Consider the following 18,164-nt stretch of genomic DNA (forward strand, 5'->3'; position numbering starts at 1 on the left):
GATGACACTGGTGCGGCACTGGTTTGGTACAGGCGGCACTGGTTTGGTACAGGCAGCACTGGTGTGGCACAGGTGGCACTGATGGGCACAGGCAGCACTGATGGGCACAGGTGGCACTGATGGGAACAGGCGGCACTGATGTGGCAAAGATGACACTGGTGTGGCACTGGTGTGGCTCAGATGACACTGGTGCGGCACTGGTTTGGTACAGGCGGCACTGGTTTGGTACAGGCGGCACTGGTGTGGAACAGGTGGCACTGATGGGCACAGGCGGCACAGGTGGCACTGATGGGCACAGGCGGCACTGATGTGGCTCAGATGACACTGGTGTGGCTCAGATGACACTGGTGCGGCACTGGTTTGGTACAGGCGGCACTGGTGTGGCACAGGCGGCACTGGTGTGGCACAGGCGGCACTGGTGTGGCACAGGCGGCACTCGTGGGCACAGGCGGCACTCGTGGGCACAGGCGGCACTTGTGGGCACAGGCGGCACTTGTGGGCACTTATGGGCACAGGTGGCACTTATGGGCACAGGTGGCACTTATGGGCACAGGTGGCACTGATGTGGCAGTGTTGTGGCACTGATGTGGCAGTGTTGTGGTACTTTTGTGGCACTGGTGTGCACTGGTGTAGGACAGGTGGCACTGGTGGGGCACTTGTGGGGCACAGGTGGCACAGATGGCACTAGTGGGGCACAGATGGCACTGCCTGGGGCACAGATGGCACTGCCTGGGGGACAGATGGCACTTCCTGGGGTAAAGATGGCACTGCTGGGGTAAAGATGGGGCACTGCTGGGCACTGCTGGGCACTGCTGGGCACTGCTGGGGACTGCTGGGCACTGCTGGCACTTACTATGGTTGAAACAAATCTCTCTCCTCTTCTCTCACGCTGCAACGGTGTGAGGAGAGGAGAGAGATGACCTGCATGTGACCCAGCCGCAGGGTTTGTTTACAAATGTGATCGCGCCGTCATTGGACGGCGCGATCACGTGGTAAGGAGCCGCTTCCATTGGCTCCTTACCGCGAGTGCTGTTGCTGCGGGTCCCGTAGACCCGGCGAGCACCGGCGATCGCGTGTGCGCGCCCGCTCGGGCGCGCACAACGCAGTCTCTAGGAGGACGTACATTGACGCCCTCCTAGAGTACAGGAACCGCTCTGTAGCCGTATTTTGGCTATAGGGCGTTACCAACTGGTTAAAGGAATTTTTCATTTTTTTTTTTCATTTCAGATATCCCCAGCATCTGCCACTAAGGAAGTGTTTTTTACAACAAAAAAACACAGAAACGCGTTGGGAACTAAGGATGCAGTTACTGTACCTACCTCAACAAGATGATACTCATCTAAACTTGTTATGATTTATACTTTTATATCATGTTATGTGCTGCTGAATTTACACCTGTATTTAATTCATGATTATAATCGTTTCTACTGTTTAATGAATTATGTTTATTATTACTATATGTATATGTTTATGTAGGTTTTATCGTGTGCACCTTCCATATATCAATACATTAATGTTTTATATACACATTAAACTTGATTATTTTTCATTTTTATTCCCCACCTGTGAACATCTTCATTTAAAGTCCCACTGTCCTTCCTATGTTTGCTTCAATCCGGATGGAAGCATTTCCCCATGCTTCATTTAAAGTCCCACCAATTTCCCTTTTGTCAGATATATAGGGATGGAGGCAGTTCACAGTAGCAGGCAGTTTTTTCCCTGTCAGCTTCATTTGGGGTTCCCTGTAAAGTATCATACACTCATACAGGGGTTTCCGTCTTTGCAGTAATTATTCTTTGACGGTTTGTAGCATCAGACACCTTTCAGTTTCAGTATGGTCACATTTTGGACCAGGTTGTTTTTGACCCAGGAGCTGCGATGCGCTCTGCGTGCCCTCCCTTTCCCCCTCCTCCCTTGCCCCATGTGGGGCGTGGCCGGGCAGGGGATTGGACGGGTGCTCTCATCGCATCAGTGTCACGTCTTGCTCCCTCATGTGACGTCAGTTCACTGGCGCCGCTGTGTGCAGGCTTTCTTTCCAACCCAGCCGGCTCAAGCTAGAGGCGGTGGCGCTAGTTGTGGGCGGTTCGCATCACCGCCCGGGCTGCGGCCCCGCCTGTTGCACGACCTGGCCAATGTGACATCGGTGGTGAGCTCCGACACGTGCGGGATGCATTTAAGGCGTCCTCCCGAATCCGGCGACCATCTCCATTTACACCTGCAGACGCCACAGCTATTAATAAGCTTCTGCCTTCAGCACACTCAAGGTAATACTTGTGATCTCAGTACTAAGGTCACCCTTTACACTTATTCCCATTACTTTGGCGAATCCTAATTGGACCTACACTCCTTCTCTAGTTACCCACTTACCACGTTAAGTACTTTTGGCTGCTATATGGAGATGTGTAGCTTGTGCTCCGGGGATGATGCTGATGTGCTTTCGCACTGTGCTGGATTTCTCACCACCCCATCTTCTGGGGGGATATATCCCCCTGGCCCTCTTTTACATGCTGTATCCTGATGTGATATATACTGTAAGTACCCAGATTAGACATTGTGTCTTTTCTGATGCACTTAGTCAATATTTTGACGCAATTATATCTTAACATTTCAGATATCCACAGCATCTGCCCCTGAGGAAGTGTTTTTTACAACAAAAAAACACAGAAACGCGTCGGGCACTAAGGATGCAGTTACCTACCTCAACAAGATGATACTCATCTAAACTTGTTACGATTTATACTTTTATATCATGTTATGTGCTGCTTAATTTACACCTGTATTTAATTCATGATTATAATCTTTTCTACTGTTTAATGAATTGTGTTTATTATTACTATATGTATATGTTTATGTAGGTTTTATCGTGTGCACTGAATGAATGAATGAATGAATGAAAAACTTATAAAGCGCGGCGCATGCGAACTGAATCGCTTCTGGGCGCTACACATGTCACCTTCCATATATCAATACATTAATGTTTTATATACACATTAAACTTGATTATTTTCATTTTTACTCCCCACCTGTGAACTGCTTCATTTAAAGTCCCACTGTCCTTCCTATGTCCGCTTTAAGAAGATAAAGGGGGTTATTTACGAAAGTCAAATCCACTTTGCACTACAAGTGCAAACTACAAGTGCAAAGTGCACTTGAAATTGCACTGAAAGTGCACTTGGAAGTGCAGCCGCTGTAGATCCGAGGTGGACATGCAAGGAAAATAAAAAACAGCATTTTAGCTTGCACATGATTGGATAATAAAATCAGCAGAGCTTCCCCTCATTTAGGATCTACTCATCAGATTTACAGCGACTGCATTTCCAAGTGCACTTTCAGTGCAATTTCAAGAGCACTTTGCACTTGTAGTTTGCACTTGTAGTTTGCACTTGTAGTGCAAAGTGGATTTCCCTTTCGTAAATAGCCCCCAAAGTGTTCTAGTGCCATTTTACATGATGCAATGCATAGCAAGCGAATTGGTCAATAGGACAACAATTTTCATACACTTTTTTCAGGCTAAAGATCAGGACACATGCTGTTATCTGCCTTGTAGTGATGCTGTTTAATACCTCTAATCCTTGGACTACCTGTCTGTTTCTTTTTCTTGAACCACAAAATAAGCTTCTCATGTAATACTAAGATCTGCTCCCTCAGGCACCAAAAAGAAAGCTTGGGCAGTAATATGAGAAAATGTTAAATTAATGGCAACCAACAATTGTTTTTATATTATTAAAATAAGAATCATCATTGTGATACAGTAATAGACTGTTTAGGTGTATGCACACAGATTTTTACTAAGAATTACCACTGATGATAATCTGCTTTCACTACATTTGTCTAACTTGCTAAACCTTCTGATTATTCACAATTAGCTTTGCTGGAGGATGTAATAGTCATGGCTATTTGCAAAACTGTCAGATCAAGACTGTACACCCACAGAAGTGTTTAATGCATGTGACTCAGCAAATGATAATCAACATCACTTCCCAACGAGCATTTGTAAAAGCTAACTTTCCCCAATGTTAATGTAGTGGCATATGAATGCCTAAATGAGAATACAAATTGTATGAGTGTGCCTTTTATCAAATGAGCAACAGATGCTAGATTCCACTTTAAAATGTAAGCCTGCAGTTAAAGCTGAAGTGTATTAGGCTTATATTTTTCTCCCATAGGTCCCCTCGTTCCCACCCTCATAAACATGTTAATGACATGAAATGTCTTATCTGAGACCCAGTGTCATCACGTGGTCTTGTTGCTTATACATGCAATCCAGGCATGTCACAACTGGTGGGAGAGGCTCCCTGCCTTAACACTTTTCACAAGAGTCCTGTTGCAAGCTCTGATGCCCCATACACACGATCAGAATTTCCGATGGAAAAAGTCAGATGGACTTTTTCCATCGGATTTTCCAATCGTGTGTAGCCCTATCGGAGTTTTTTAATCAGAAATTCCGATGAATTCCATCTGACTTTAGATATAGAACATGTTCTATTTTTTTTGCGATGGAATTCCTTCGGAATTCTGATGTGATTTGGCCAGGCAAAACCTGATCATGTGTACGCGGCATTAGCTGGCTTTTGGGAGATGTTATGCAAACATCAAAATATCTTGATGAGCGGATATCAGTCTGGAAGAAACCAAGTTTGTGATGCTCCTGTAATTTGTATATAAACTCAACTGTATCAATTTATAGGTGCTGACAATATAGAAATCACATCAGCAACCAGTTAAAATGGTGAAAAATTGGCTCAACCTTTCTGTTGTGTGTCTCTGTGTGCCACACGGAGCATGGAGAAGGGAAAGAGCAGAACAATTGCTGGAGAACAGAGAGAGCAGCAAAGAATTGTCTGAGGATTTGAGAACAAGAATTGTGGAAAAGCATGGACAATCTCAAGGTTACAAGTCCATCTCCAGAGATCTTAATGTTCCTGTGTCCACTGTGACCAACATTGTCAAGAATTTTACAGCCCATGGCACTGTAGCTAATCTCCCTGAACGAAAGAGAAAATGTTATCAATTATTGTATGGAAGGATTGTTCAAATGGTGGATAAAGAACCTTAATCAACTATCAGACAAATTCAAGCTGACCTGCAGAAGGACCCCATTGCTGACACGGAAACATAAAACAGCCAGGTTGGAGTTTTCCAAAACTTACCTGAGGAAGCCAAAATTATTTTGGGAGAATATGCTGTGGACAGATGAAAAAAAATTACAGCTTTTTGGTAAAGACCATCATTCTACTGTTTTCAGAAAAAGAAATGAGGCCTTTTTTTTTTTTTTTTCAAAACAAAGTTTTATTTATAATCAAAAGTAACAGTCTTACAATCATACTAGCATTTGTACATGAATTTTAACATGAAAAATGTGACATTTAACATATCCGGATTCAGAGAAATGAGGCCTTTAAAGAAAATAATGCAGTCCCTATAGTCAAACATGGAGGAGGTTCACTGATGTTTTGGGGTTTCTTTGCTCCTTCAGGCACTGGATGTCTTTACCATGTTCATGGCATTATGAAATCAGAAGATTACTAAAGAATTCAGGCGAGTCAATGTAGGGCCCAGTGTCAGAAAGCTGGGTCTTCATCAGAGGTCATGGGTCTTACAGCAGGACAATGACCCAAAGCACACATCAAAAAGCACCCAGACATGCTTTAAGAAAAATTGCTAGAGAGTACTGAACTGACCCACAATGAGTCCAGATCTAAATTCCATAGAGTACCTGTGGAGAGATCTCAAAACAACTGTTGGGAAAAGGAACCCTTCCAATCTGAGAGACCTGAAGCAGTTGGCAAAAGAACAGTGGTCCAAAATTCCAGTAGGGAGGTGTAAGAAACTCATTGATGGTTACAGGAACCAATTGATTTCAGTTATTTTTTCCAACGAGTGTGCTACCAAATATTTAATTGAGGGTGCCAATAATTTTGTCCAGTCTATTTTGTGTGGAATGTGTCAGATTTGGCTTTATTTTTCTCCACTTTTTTGTGTCATACCAATACAAACAAAGGAAATAAACATGAGAAAGCCTAAACATTTGTAATTGCAATAATTTTCTGGCTAAAGTGGTGCATTATCTAAAAGAAATGCAGGGGTGACAATAGTTTTGGCCATGACTGTATAACAAACATAAAGTTGGGGGTTTCTTAAATTTGGAGACAAATGTGCAAGTACACATTAAGCTTCACTGCTAATAATATCACTATAGCAGTGTCATTACATCTTAACTCATTTTACATTTCCAACTCATCCAGTGCTTATACCGACAAACCAATAATATGTTTTTAACTAACTATAACTAAATGTTGCCATTTTTTTTGTAAAGGCTCAAAAAAATTAACCACTGTTTGTTGTAATATATGGCTACATCTGACAAAATAAATAGATAGCACTAAATTCTGATTTCAGAAACTATCCTAACTAATGGAGGCCCAGATAAAAACCCAGAACATTTATGCTGTCATTTGAAAACAAAGGCAAAGAAAGAAATGCAATATTGGAACCAGGAAAAATGTGTTTGTTTCGATTTGACAATCTAACATCTGGGTTCAAAATGAGTATAATTTTATTGTATTCATTTACTACTCTATAGTGCTTCAACCCTTCATGTGCCTGGCCTCCTGCACTGTAATCAGACATACAAAACACAAAAATAATTGGGTACATTTTAACATTATAACAATGTGTATGAAAAACTGAAAAATGTATATTACAAAACGCCATCTCCATCAATGTTATGAATTGCTAGATAGCTGCCAGTTAGGCAAATTTTTTAACGTGTTAAACATTTATCTGTTTGGCAGCTAGTAAGGTTTAAGAACCGACAAGGTAATTAGATATCTTTTAATGACGTTAAAGGAGTGTCAATCATGTGCCATCAGAAGTATCTTATTAAGCCAAGTTTATTTATAAGAAGATAGAAAATAGAAGATCAGAAAAAAAAGTGTATGTTACTTTTACATCAAAGCGCAAGTTTTATTAGCCACCTCAATACAGGGCACTTACACCCTCTTCCTGCCAAGGCCATTTTTCAGCTTTCAGCACTGTCACACTTTGAATGACAATTGCGCGGTCATGCTACACTGTAACTATGTGACATTTTTATAATTTTCCTCACACAAATAGAGCTTTCTTTTGGTGGTATGTAATCACTCCTGGGTTTTTTGTTTTTTCCTAAAAGAAAAAGACGAAAAATTTTGAAAACAACATTTTTTCTTAGTTTCTGTCAGTACATTTTGTAAATAAGTAATTTTTCTCCTTCACTGATGGGCACTGAAGAAGCGGTACTGATGGGCACTGATATGCTGCACTGATTGGCACTGATGAGGTGGCACTGATGGGCATTGATAGGCTGCATTAATGGGCACTGATAAGGTGACATGTATGGGCACTGATTAGGTAGCACTGATGAGGAGGCATGAATATGCCGCACTTATGGGCACTGATAGGTGGCACTGATATGTGGCACTGATGAGCACTGTGTTGTGTCCTGTGTGCTCTCTAAGATGGCTACTATACCCCTTGACCCTTGTCATCACTGCTGGGTGGAGCCAGCCTTAAAGTGGCAGTACATGTGGAACCCTTCAGGTATAACACACTGATAGGCAGCACTTATGGGTGGCACTGGTGGGCACTGAGCACTGATGGGCGGCACTTATGGGCATTGATGGGCAGCAGTGATGAGCATTGATGGGCAGCAGTGATGGGCAGCACTGATAGCCAGCATTGACTGGCATCACTAATGGCCACTGATTACTGACATTTTTGGGCACTGATTGCTGGCACTTGTGGGCACTGAAGCTGGCACTGGTGGGCACTGATTGCTGGCAGGAAAGGGCAATCAGGGCTGGCAGTGCCCTGATTACATACCTAGCTGTCCCCTGTTGGGAGATGCTGCTGATCGGCTCTCCTCACCTCGCACTCTGTCTGTGTGAGGCGAGAAGAGCCGATTACCGGCATCTCTGTGTTTCCATGTGACCAGCTGTGATTGGTCACAGCCGATCACATGGTTAAAGAGCCACGGCTCTTTACACAGATCGGGGGCCGTGCAGTGTCTTAGCAACACGGCGCGGCTGCGATTGCCACACTGCCCAGTCGTCATTTGACGGTGGGCGGGCGGCAAGATGTTAACCTCCCTGGCGGTATGATTATTTCAGATTTTAGGTGCTGAAAGCGGTACCATTATTTTGCATGGAAATTTGGCGTTTTACATTGTAGGCCTGCAATTCTTAGGAATAGCTCACATAAATCTGTCCAAACAAGAGTCTAGTAGACATCCCAGGTATAATAAAATTTGAAAAACAAAATCATAAATTATAATATAATAAATAACTATATATAATTATTACAAATAATAATATAATTATAATAAAAATTATTCAATAATGTAATCAAATCAAAAACACTGAAATTTGCTCAGTTGCAGAATTGTCGCTGTCATTGCTTTTATTTTTTGATGACGAATTTTCCCACAAATCGCTATCGCTCAATTCTGCAAGTGATTATAATTTATTATCGCTGTTTTCTAGTTGGTCTAAAACCACTTTTGACATAAAAGGAAACTTTTTGGTTGCTATGGTGTGTATTGTTTTACATACAGTACTGTAATCTATAAGATTACAGTATACTGTATGTAATGTGTTTATTTACTTTTTTGAATTTGGCGCCGATCTCCGCACCCGTGCGTCGTAACGTCGCAGGGAACGGAGCTCAGCGGCAAACAGTCACTGTGTGAATCGAGCGAGGACACCATTCGATCACACAGCGGAGAGGCATTGCAGGATCCAGGGACAAGGTAAGTAATTCCCTGCCTGTGGATGCTGCGAGGCAATCCCGAGTCTGGCTCTGGGTTACCGCTTTAGGCTCTGAAATTCCACCCCGAGCCAGATTCCGGAATACCACCAGGGGGGTTAAAGGGTAATTTCACTTAGGGAAAGAAAATAGCAAATAGAGAAAATAATAATATAGCGATACAAGTCATATTGTAATTGAATGTTATTAAAAATTACCTTTCCTTTTCAATCTGCTGCTGCTGTGATTTTCTTAAAATGCAATATGGCTACTTGCTCTTATCTAGACAAAATTTGGCAAGATATTTCAATGTTTTGGAGACAAGTATAAATACGATGCACCAAGTGTAGAAGATTATCCACCCTATAATAATACGCAATATTTTACAACTGTCTGCTGAGTCCTAGAACAAAAGAAGGCTGGACTGCCGCACTCCTGTGAAATTTCTTTATTCAAATTCCCGGATTCAAAGGTTATCTACAGATATAAGCTAACATGTTCCACACCAAAGTCAGGTGTCCACTCATAGCTATTTAAGTAAGCACCGACTTTGGTGTGAAACATGTTATCTTGTACCTGTAGTTCACCTTTGTATCCGGTATTTGAATAAAGAAATTGCACAGTGTGCGGCCATCCAGCTTTCTTTTGTTCTAAGCACCTGTTTGCATACAGGGCTTGCACTCGCTATGTGGGATAGAGGCTTTTGGAGAAGCAGGGTAAGAGCAACAGCATTAGAGCAATGTACATGAGTCTCCTTAATAGAGACAAAGAAGGGGATTTGAATATAGTTGACATAATCGACACAGCAAAGATGTCAATGTACCAAATTAACGCATTTGATTGATTGATTTAATGGATTTATAATGCGCCAAATACTGGCCCATCAGGGCAGTGTCTAAGTGTTACAAGACATTACTGTAATAAAGGGGTTTTAGTGTGAGTGGTTCTGAAACTATAAATCTTATTAACTAGTTACCGACCGCCCACCGTCGTCATACGTCGACACTTTAAAGATGGATATCTCGGTAACGGCAGCAGCTGCTGCCACAACCGAGATATTCATCTCTTCAGTGGGCGGTCCTGTCAGCGTAGCCGTCGGTAGCGGCGGAGGAGATCAGGTGCGCTCGGCTGCTGACTGGGGACGTGAGTGAAGGAAAAATGTCCTTCACCCGTCCCCATAGCTCTGCTGGGCGGAAGTGACGTCAAAACGTCAGTCCCGCCCAGCGTCTTAAAGGCACATTTTCTTTTTTTGTCATTTGAAACAGTTTCAATTTTTTTTTTTTTTTTTGCATTTAAGCCTAAATATGAGATCTGAGGTCTTTTTGACCCCAGATCTCATATTTAAGAGGACCTGTCAAGCTTTTTTCTATTACAAGGAATGTTTACATTCCTTGTAATAGGAATAAAAGTGATGATTTTTTTTTTATTTCAGTGTTAAAAATTGTAAAATAAATAAAAATAAATACGAAAACAAAAAAATAATTTTTTTAAAGCGCCCCGTCCCGACGAGCTCGTGCGCAGAAGCGAACGCATACGCGAGTAGCGCCTGCATATGAAAACGGTGTTCAAACCACACAAGTGAGGTATCGCCGCGATCGTTAGAGCGAGAGCAATAATTCTAGCCCTATACCTACTCTGTAACTCAAAAAATGCAACCTGTAGAATTTTTTAAACGTCGCCTTATCGAGATTTTTAAGGGTAAACGTTTGACGCCATGCCACGAGCGGGCGCAATTTTTAAGCGTGACATGTTGGGTATCATTTTACTCTGCGTAACATTATCTTTCACAATATGTAAAAAAATTGGGCCAAATTTATTGTTGTCTTATTTTTTTATTTAAAAAAGAGAATTTTTTCCAAAAAAAGTGCGCTTGTAAGACCGCTGCGCAAATACGGTGTGACAAAAAGTATTGCAATGACTGCCATTTTATTCTCTAGGGTGTTAGAAAAAAGAATATATATATATATATATATATATATATATATATAATGTTTGGGGGTTTTAAGTAATTTTATAGCAAAAAAAAATGTTTTAGGCCCCATACACACCATAGAATCTATCCGCAGATAAATCCCATCAAATGGGTTTCTGCGGATAGATCCTATGGTGTGTACACTCCGTCGGATATCTATCCGCAGATAAATCTCCCCTGGAATGGATTTCCAGCAGATAAATATTTGTCGACATGCACAGAATATCTATCTGCTGGAATCCATTCCAACGGATGGATCCGCTCGTCTGTACAGACTTACCGGATCCATCCGTCCAAAGGGATTCCCCGCACGCGCCGTAATGAATAGACGCATGCGTGGAATTCCTTATATGACAGTGTCGCGCCCGTCGCCGCGTCATAATAGAGGCGACGGCGCGACACGTCATCGCCAGAGGATTTCAGCGCGGATTTCAATGCGATGGTGTGTACACGCCATCGCATTGAAATCCTCTGAAATCTTAGAGAGAATTTATCCGCGGATACGGTCCGCTGAACCGTATCTGCGGATAAATTCTATCGTGTGTATGGGGCCTGAGTCTCATAAACACCGAATCTGAAAAACAGGCTCGGGGCTTAAGTGGTTAACAGCTACACCTTACTGATAGTTAATAAATGTACCCATTGGCCCGGATTCAGGTAGATTTGCCCCTTAGTTACGGAGGCGCAGGGCAGCGTTTTTGCCCTGCGCCCCCTCAAATTTCCTGTGCTACCCGCGATTCACGGAGCAGTAGCTCCGTAAATTGCGTGTGTGCTGTGTAAACTTGCCCTGCGTAAGGGCGCCTAATGTAAATGATCCCGTAGGGGGCGGGAATTATTTAAATTAGGCGCGCTCCCGCACCGAGCGTAGAGCGCATGCTCCGTCGGGAAACTTTCCCGACGTGCATTGCGGCAAATGATGTCGCAAGGACGTCATTTGCTTCAAAGTGAACGTGAATGGCGTCCAGCGCCATTCACGAATCACTTACGCAAACGACGTAGATTTCAAATTTCGCGACTCGGGAACGACGGGTATTCTTTAGCATTGGCTGCCCCTGCTTTTAGGATGTGCAACCTTACGCGAAACCCGACGTACGCAAACTACGTAAATTGCGTACGCAGGGCTCGTGCAACGTTGTGAATCGGTGTTAGTATGCAATTTGCATACTATACACTGAGCACAACGGGAACGCCACCTAGCGGCCATCGTTAGAATGCAGCCTAAGATATGCGTGGCATAAGAGCCTTATGCCGCACAGATTTTAGGCTGCAGTCGGCGTTACGATGTTCCTAAATCAGGAGCATTCGTAATGCCGGGGCAAGTAAGCAATTTGCGCTGTGTAACCTATGGTTACACAGGCGCAATTGCTTCTTGAATCTGGGCCAGTGCTACTATGGGATCACTGTTTATTTGCTAATTCCCACCAGCATTCTCTTGAATTTTTACATTGTACAGTGTAGATTTTTGGCCTTTTATGGAATTTTACGCTTTAGCACTTTTGAGCCTCTAAACATCCTTGTGTGTGAGGTCTTAGAGATTGGGTTTACATCTACTTTAAAATATGTTGTTTGGTAAGCCACGTTTTTAGTTCAATCTTATTTTATTGGAAAAGTAAAAAAAAATAGTCTTGCATACATGGATACGAATATAAGGTATCATACACATTAAGACAAGTGAGAAGTATGATCATTAAAAACTATTAGAACATGGTCATATAACATATCAAGAGTCCAAAGAAAAGTGAAACATTGAAAAACACGGATAAAAAATATATAATGCGCTTGGTGTATATAAATAACATTAGAATAAAATGAATGAATGAATGAATGAATAATAAATGATAAACAGCAGCACTCACAACATTGTGCACAGCAACATCCAAAAATATATAGAAAAATGTGTTGTCTAAATATGTGAATAGACCTTCAAATATAATGAATAATAATCATATAAACAATAAAGTCCATAGTGATAAAGTGCAACATCCAGTGCTTGAATAGATCAGGCAAAATTGTCTCCTTTAAAAAGAAAAAAGGAAGTGTGGTGCTAAATAAAATTCGCAATCACTTAAAAATGGGAAAAATGAATATTTGTGTATTCAGATGTAGTGGTGAAAAAACTTCTGAAGGTGAAAACTAAAGTGGAAAACACAAGTGTAACACAAGTGTAACAGTGACTGTACCACTCATAGAGGGTAAAAACTCTATAAATAACTTAGTAGTGTGTGCTCTAAATAAATAAACCAAATATAAATCACAATATGTGCTTTAAATAAATAAAACAAATATAAATCACAATAAATATGTGCTCTAGCAGCATGTAAGGTGTGATTAATAATGACAATACATATTAGTGATAATAATCCAGATATCATATAGAATGAAAAAAATATTTTTCAAAAATATTGGTGAAAAAAAGTCTGAGAAAAGAAAAACTGAAGCAGTCCCAAAGGTAAAAAACGTGGAAAACAGTCCCAATTAAATAAGGGGTTAACCGATAAACTTTCATGTGGATGCAAAGACAGGATGGTAAGAAAAAGTCATGAGAAAAGGTCCTTCATCTGGAATGTTTGACACCCAAAGTGAGTATATACAGGTCATTCTCAAAAAATTAGCATATTGTGATAAAGTTCATTATTTTCTGTAATGTACTGATAAACATTAGAATTTCATATATTTTAGATTCATTACACACAACTGAAGTAGTTCTAGCCTTTTATTGTTTTAATATTGATGATTTTGGCATACAGCTCATGAAAACCCAAAATTCCTATCTCAAAAAATTAGCATATTTCATCCGACCAATAAAAGAAAAGTGTTTTTAATAAAAAAAAAAAAGTCAACCTTCAAATAATTATGTTCAGTTATGCATTCAATACTTGGTCGGGAATCCTTTTGCAGAAATGACTGCTTTAATGCGGCGTGGCATGGAGGCAATCAGCCTGTGGCACTGCTGAGGTGTTATGGAGGCCCAGGATGCTTCGGTAGCGACCTTAAGCTCATCCAGCTCATTCTTGCGTCTCTCAACTTTTTCTTCCCAATATCCCACAGATTCTCTATGGGGTTCAGGTCAGGAGAGTTGGCAGGCCAATTGAGCACAGTAATACCATGGTCAGTAAACCATTTACCAGTGGTTTTGGCACTGTGAGCAGGTGCCAGGTCGTGCTGAAAAATGAAATCTTCATCTCCATAAAGCTTTTCAGCAGATGGAAGCATGAAGTGCTCCAAAATCTCCTGATAGCTAGCTGCATTCACCCTGCCCTTGATAAAACACAGTGGACCAACACCAGCAGCTGACATGGCACCCCAGACCATCACTGACTGTGGGTACTTGACACTGGACTTCAGGCATTTTGGCATTTCCCTCTCCCCAGTCTTCCTCCAGACTCTGGCACCTTGATTACCGAATGACATGCAAAATTTGCTTTCATCCGAAAAAAGTACTTTTGACCACTGAGCAACACTCCAGTGTTGCTTCTCTGTAGCCCAGGTCAGGCGCTTCTGCCGCTGTTCCTGGTTCAAAAGTGGCTTGACCTGGGGAATGCGGCACCTGTAGCCCATTTCCTGCACACGCCTGTACACTGTGGCTCTGGATGTTTCTACTCCAGACTCAGTCCACTGCTTCCGCAGGTCCCCAAAGGTCTGGAATCGGTCCTTCTCCACAATCTTCCTCAGGGTCCGGTCACCTCTTCTCGTTGTGCAGCGTTTTCTGCCACACTTTTCCCTTCCCACAGACTTCCCACTGAGGTGCCTTGATACAGCACTCTGGGAACAGCCTATTCGTTCAGAAATTTCTTTCTGTGTCTTACCCTCTTGCTTGAGGGTGTCAATGATGGCCTTCTGGACAGCAGTCAGGTCGGCAGTCTTACCCATGATTGCGGTTTGGAGTAATGTTTTTAAAAGCCTCAGGAATCTTTTGCAGGTGTTTAGAGTTAATTAGTTGATTCAGATGATTAGGTAAAGAGCTAGTTTAGAGAACCTTTTCATGATATGCTAATTGTTTGAGATAGGAATTTTGGGTTTTCATGAGCTGTATGCCAAAATCATCAATATTAAAACAATAAAAGGCTTGAACTACTTCAGTTGTGTGTAATGAATCTAAAATATATGAACGTCTAATGTTTATCAGTACATTACAGAAAATAATGAACTTTATCACAATATGCTAATTTTTTGAAAATGACCTGTATATTCGCCTTACCAAAAGGAATGACCACACAAGTGGTCTCTCCGGACACAGGGAATTGGGTCTCCAAAAAACATATAAAGGTGTTTATAGCTGCTAGATCGATGTCACTCGAAAAACACAAGCTGTTGGGATGAGCTTTATGTTCTGGTCGATTCTGGTCGTGTGTTGCTGGTGTTAAATGAGAGAGAGTGTAATTTAGATTGAGCAGGCAGGCAGATTATACAGTGAGCTGCAGTGTATTTAGTATATATATATATATATATATATATATATATATATATATATATATACATACATACATCCAGGCTTGTGTGTATATATATATATATATAGTATATATATATATATATATATATATATATATATACATATATATGTGTGTATATATATATATATATATATATATATATACACTGTATACCTGAGTGAGAGATTTGTTGGATTGGACTAAAGAAAGGTTTGCTTTATTGTTTGTTTTGTGGGTGACGGGGAACAGCCCTCACCGTATAGAGAGGAGACTGTTTGTTTAGTTTATCGCCGAATGGCAAGGATTTAATTTACTGTTTTGTTTATTTTTAATTGCAAACCTCTCACAATAAACCTGGCATCCACCAGATTTTAAAGAAAAGTGCCTGTTTGTGGACTGTCCTTCAGAAAAGGTGATACCCATGAGCTAATCCACAATATCCACTGCATTCTAGTCTAGCCAAGCCTATATCTGACTGCAGGCAATTCCTGGTGTACTTTTTGTAGTAAACTTCAGGTGCTGTTTTGTTAATCCAATTTTACAGTATGTCTGGAATGCCTCCAAGAAAAGGCAGATGCTCACATGCCATTAAAAGAGGGCAAGCAGGCTCTGTGTCTACAGCCAACAGTGCTGGTCGTGGACACGGTGCATCCTCAGCGCATGGCTGTAGGGCACGCTTGTCCTTTTTTTCAGCAGCTGGCCCTCTTGAGCCACAACATGCAGAAGAGTTGGTAGAGTGGATAACAAAGCCGTCCTCATCCTCCTCATCCTCTGTCACCCAGGCTCAGAGTACATTGTCTGGCAATGCAGCAACCAAAGCGGTCTATTCCATTGGCTCAATGTCATCAGTCACTCCTTCCCTAGCCCCACCATCATGCCCTGAGGAGTCCCCCGAACTGTTCGACCACAGTGTCGGGTACATATTTCAGGAGGATGCGCAGAGATTTGAAGGCTCTGATGATGGTACCCAGGTTGAGGATGAAGGCAGTAACGTGAGCCCAGAGAGAGGGGGTGCCCAAGAATGACAAGAAACTGGCAGTCATGTTCCCCCAGCTGCAGCATACTGACAAGTTTGCTCCAGTGACAAGGAGGGAGGGAATGATGAGGTCACTGACTCCACGTGGGTGCCCGTTAGAAGAGAGGAGTTGAAGGAGGAGGAGAAGAAGGCACATCTCCAACGAGGCAGGATGCCCTCCAGGGGCTAGCTTACGGACAGCCACCCAACTGCATCACACCGCAGAGCTACGCATGTGCAGGGTGCTGCTGACTCCCCGCATATTTTGAAAAGTTCTGTGGTGTGGGCCTGTTTTGACACGTGTGCAGCAGATCGCACCATTGCTGTTTGCAACATATGTCTAAAGCGTATCAAACGTGGCCAAAACAGCAGCAGCTTGGGCACCACATGATTGACCAGACATGTGTCTAACTCCCATGCAGTCCGTTGGCAACAGTACTTAACCGCTTCAGCCCCGGACCATTTTGCTGGCCAATGATCAGGCCACTTTTTGCGATTCGGCACTGCGTCTATTTAACTGACAATTGCACGGTCGTGTGATGTGGCTCCCAAACAAAATTGACGTCCTTTTTTTCCCACAAATAGAGATTTCTTTTGGTGGGATTTGATCACCTCTGCGTTTTTTTTTTTGCTCTATTAAACAAAAATAGAGAGACAATTTAGAAAAAAATGCAATATTTTTTACTTTTTGCTATAATAAATATCCCCAAAAATTATATTGAAAAACATTTTTTTCCTTAGTTTAGGCCAATGTGTATTCTTCTACATATTTTTGGTAAAACAATTGCAATAAGCATTTATTGATTGGTTTGCGCAAAAGTTATAGCCTCTACAAAATAGGGGTAGTTTTATGGCATTTTTATTAATATTTTTTTTACTAGTAATGGCGGCGATCAGCGATTTTAATTGTGACTGTGACATTATGGTGGACACATTTGACACCATTTTGGGACCATTGTCATTTTTACAGCGATCAGTGCTATAAAAATGCACTGATTACTGTAAAATTTACAATGGCCATGAAGGGGTTAACCACTAGGTGTCGCTAAAGAGGTTACGTGTGACCCAGAGAGTGATTCTTACTGTTAGGGGGCGTGGCTACCAGTGACACGTCACTGATCACCGTTCAAGATCACGGAAACGGTGAGATCAGTGACATGTCACTAGGCAGAACAGGGGAACGAGTTCCCGGGACCTGTAAGCACACTCGTGAGGCACGTGGTGGGCGCGCATGCCCTACTGGGTAGCAAATTTAAAGGGATGTACAGTTACGCTCATTTGCCTGCCCGTACCATGTTGTCGACGTACATCTGCGCGCGGCGGTCGGCAAGTGGTTACCTACACCAATGAACAAGGCGGCCCTCTCCTTGCTCCTCATCAGCTAGGATCTCCAACCCCACTATACCTTCAGTCCTTTCAGAAACCTGCACTGAGAGGAACGAAGGTGTATAATTAGGTGTCCCAAGCACTTGCGGGCAATCTGCTAGCAGTACACTATGTTGAATTTGTATTGTGTGCATTAATAAATCTTACTTTAATCTTAAACAGTCTGATTTCAGTTTCCTAAGTGCAGCTACACAGATTCAGTCATCCCTGCTGCTGAATGCCTACATTCGTTATGTCTTACAGCTGGGCTCACAGGAAGTGGGTTGGAAGGCACTGGATGTTATTTAACCTAGAAGATGAGTAGCACTGGATAACAGTGTGGTGAGTCTGCAGGGGACAGAGCAGGAGAGAAAGTGAATATTGCAATGACATATGCTTTTTTCAGTTTTTACTTTGACTTTGGGCACAATCACATATATGTACGTTGCCCTTTAAGAGCCCAGCCGTGGGTCACGCGCTCGCGACCCAGTCCTGAGCTCCGTGACTGCACCCGCGGGACCCGTGGCCCCGATCGCCGCCAGTGTCCCACGATCGGGTCACAGAGCTTAAGAACAGGGAGAAATAAGTGTAAACAAAC

Source organism: Rana temporaria, chromosome 3 (assembly GCF_905171775.1).
Source record: "Rana temporaria chromosome 3, aRanTem1.1, whole genome shotgun sequence".
NCBI classification, from domain to species: Eukaryota; Metazoa; Chordata; class Amphibia; order Anura; family Ranidae; genus Rana; species Rana temporaria.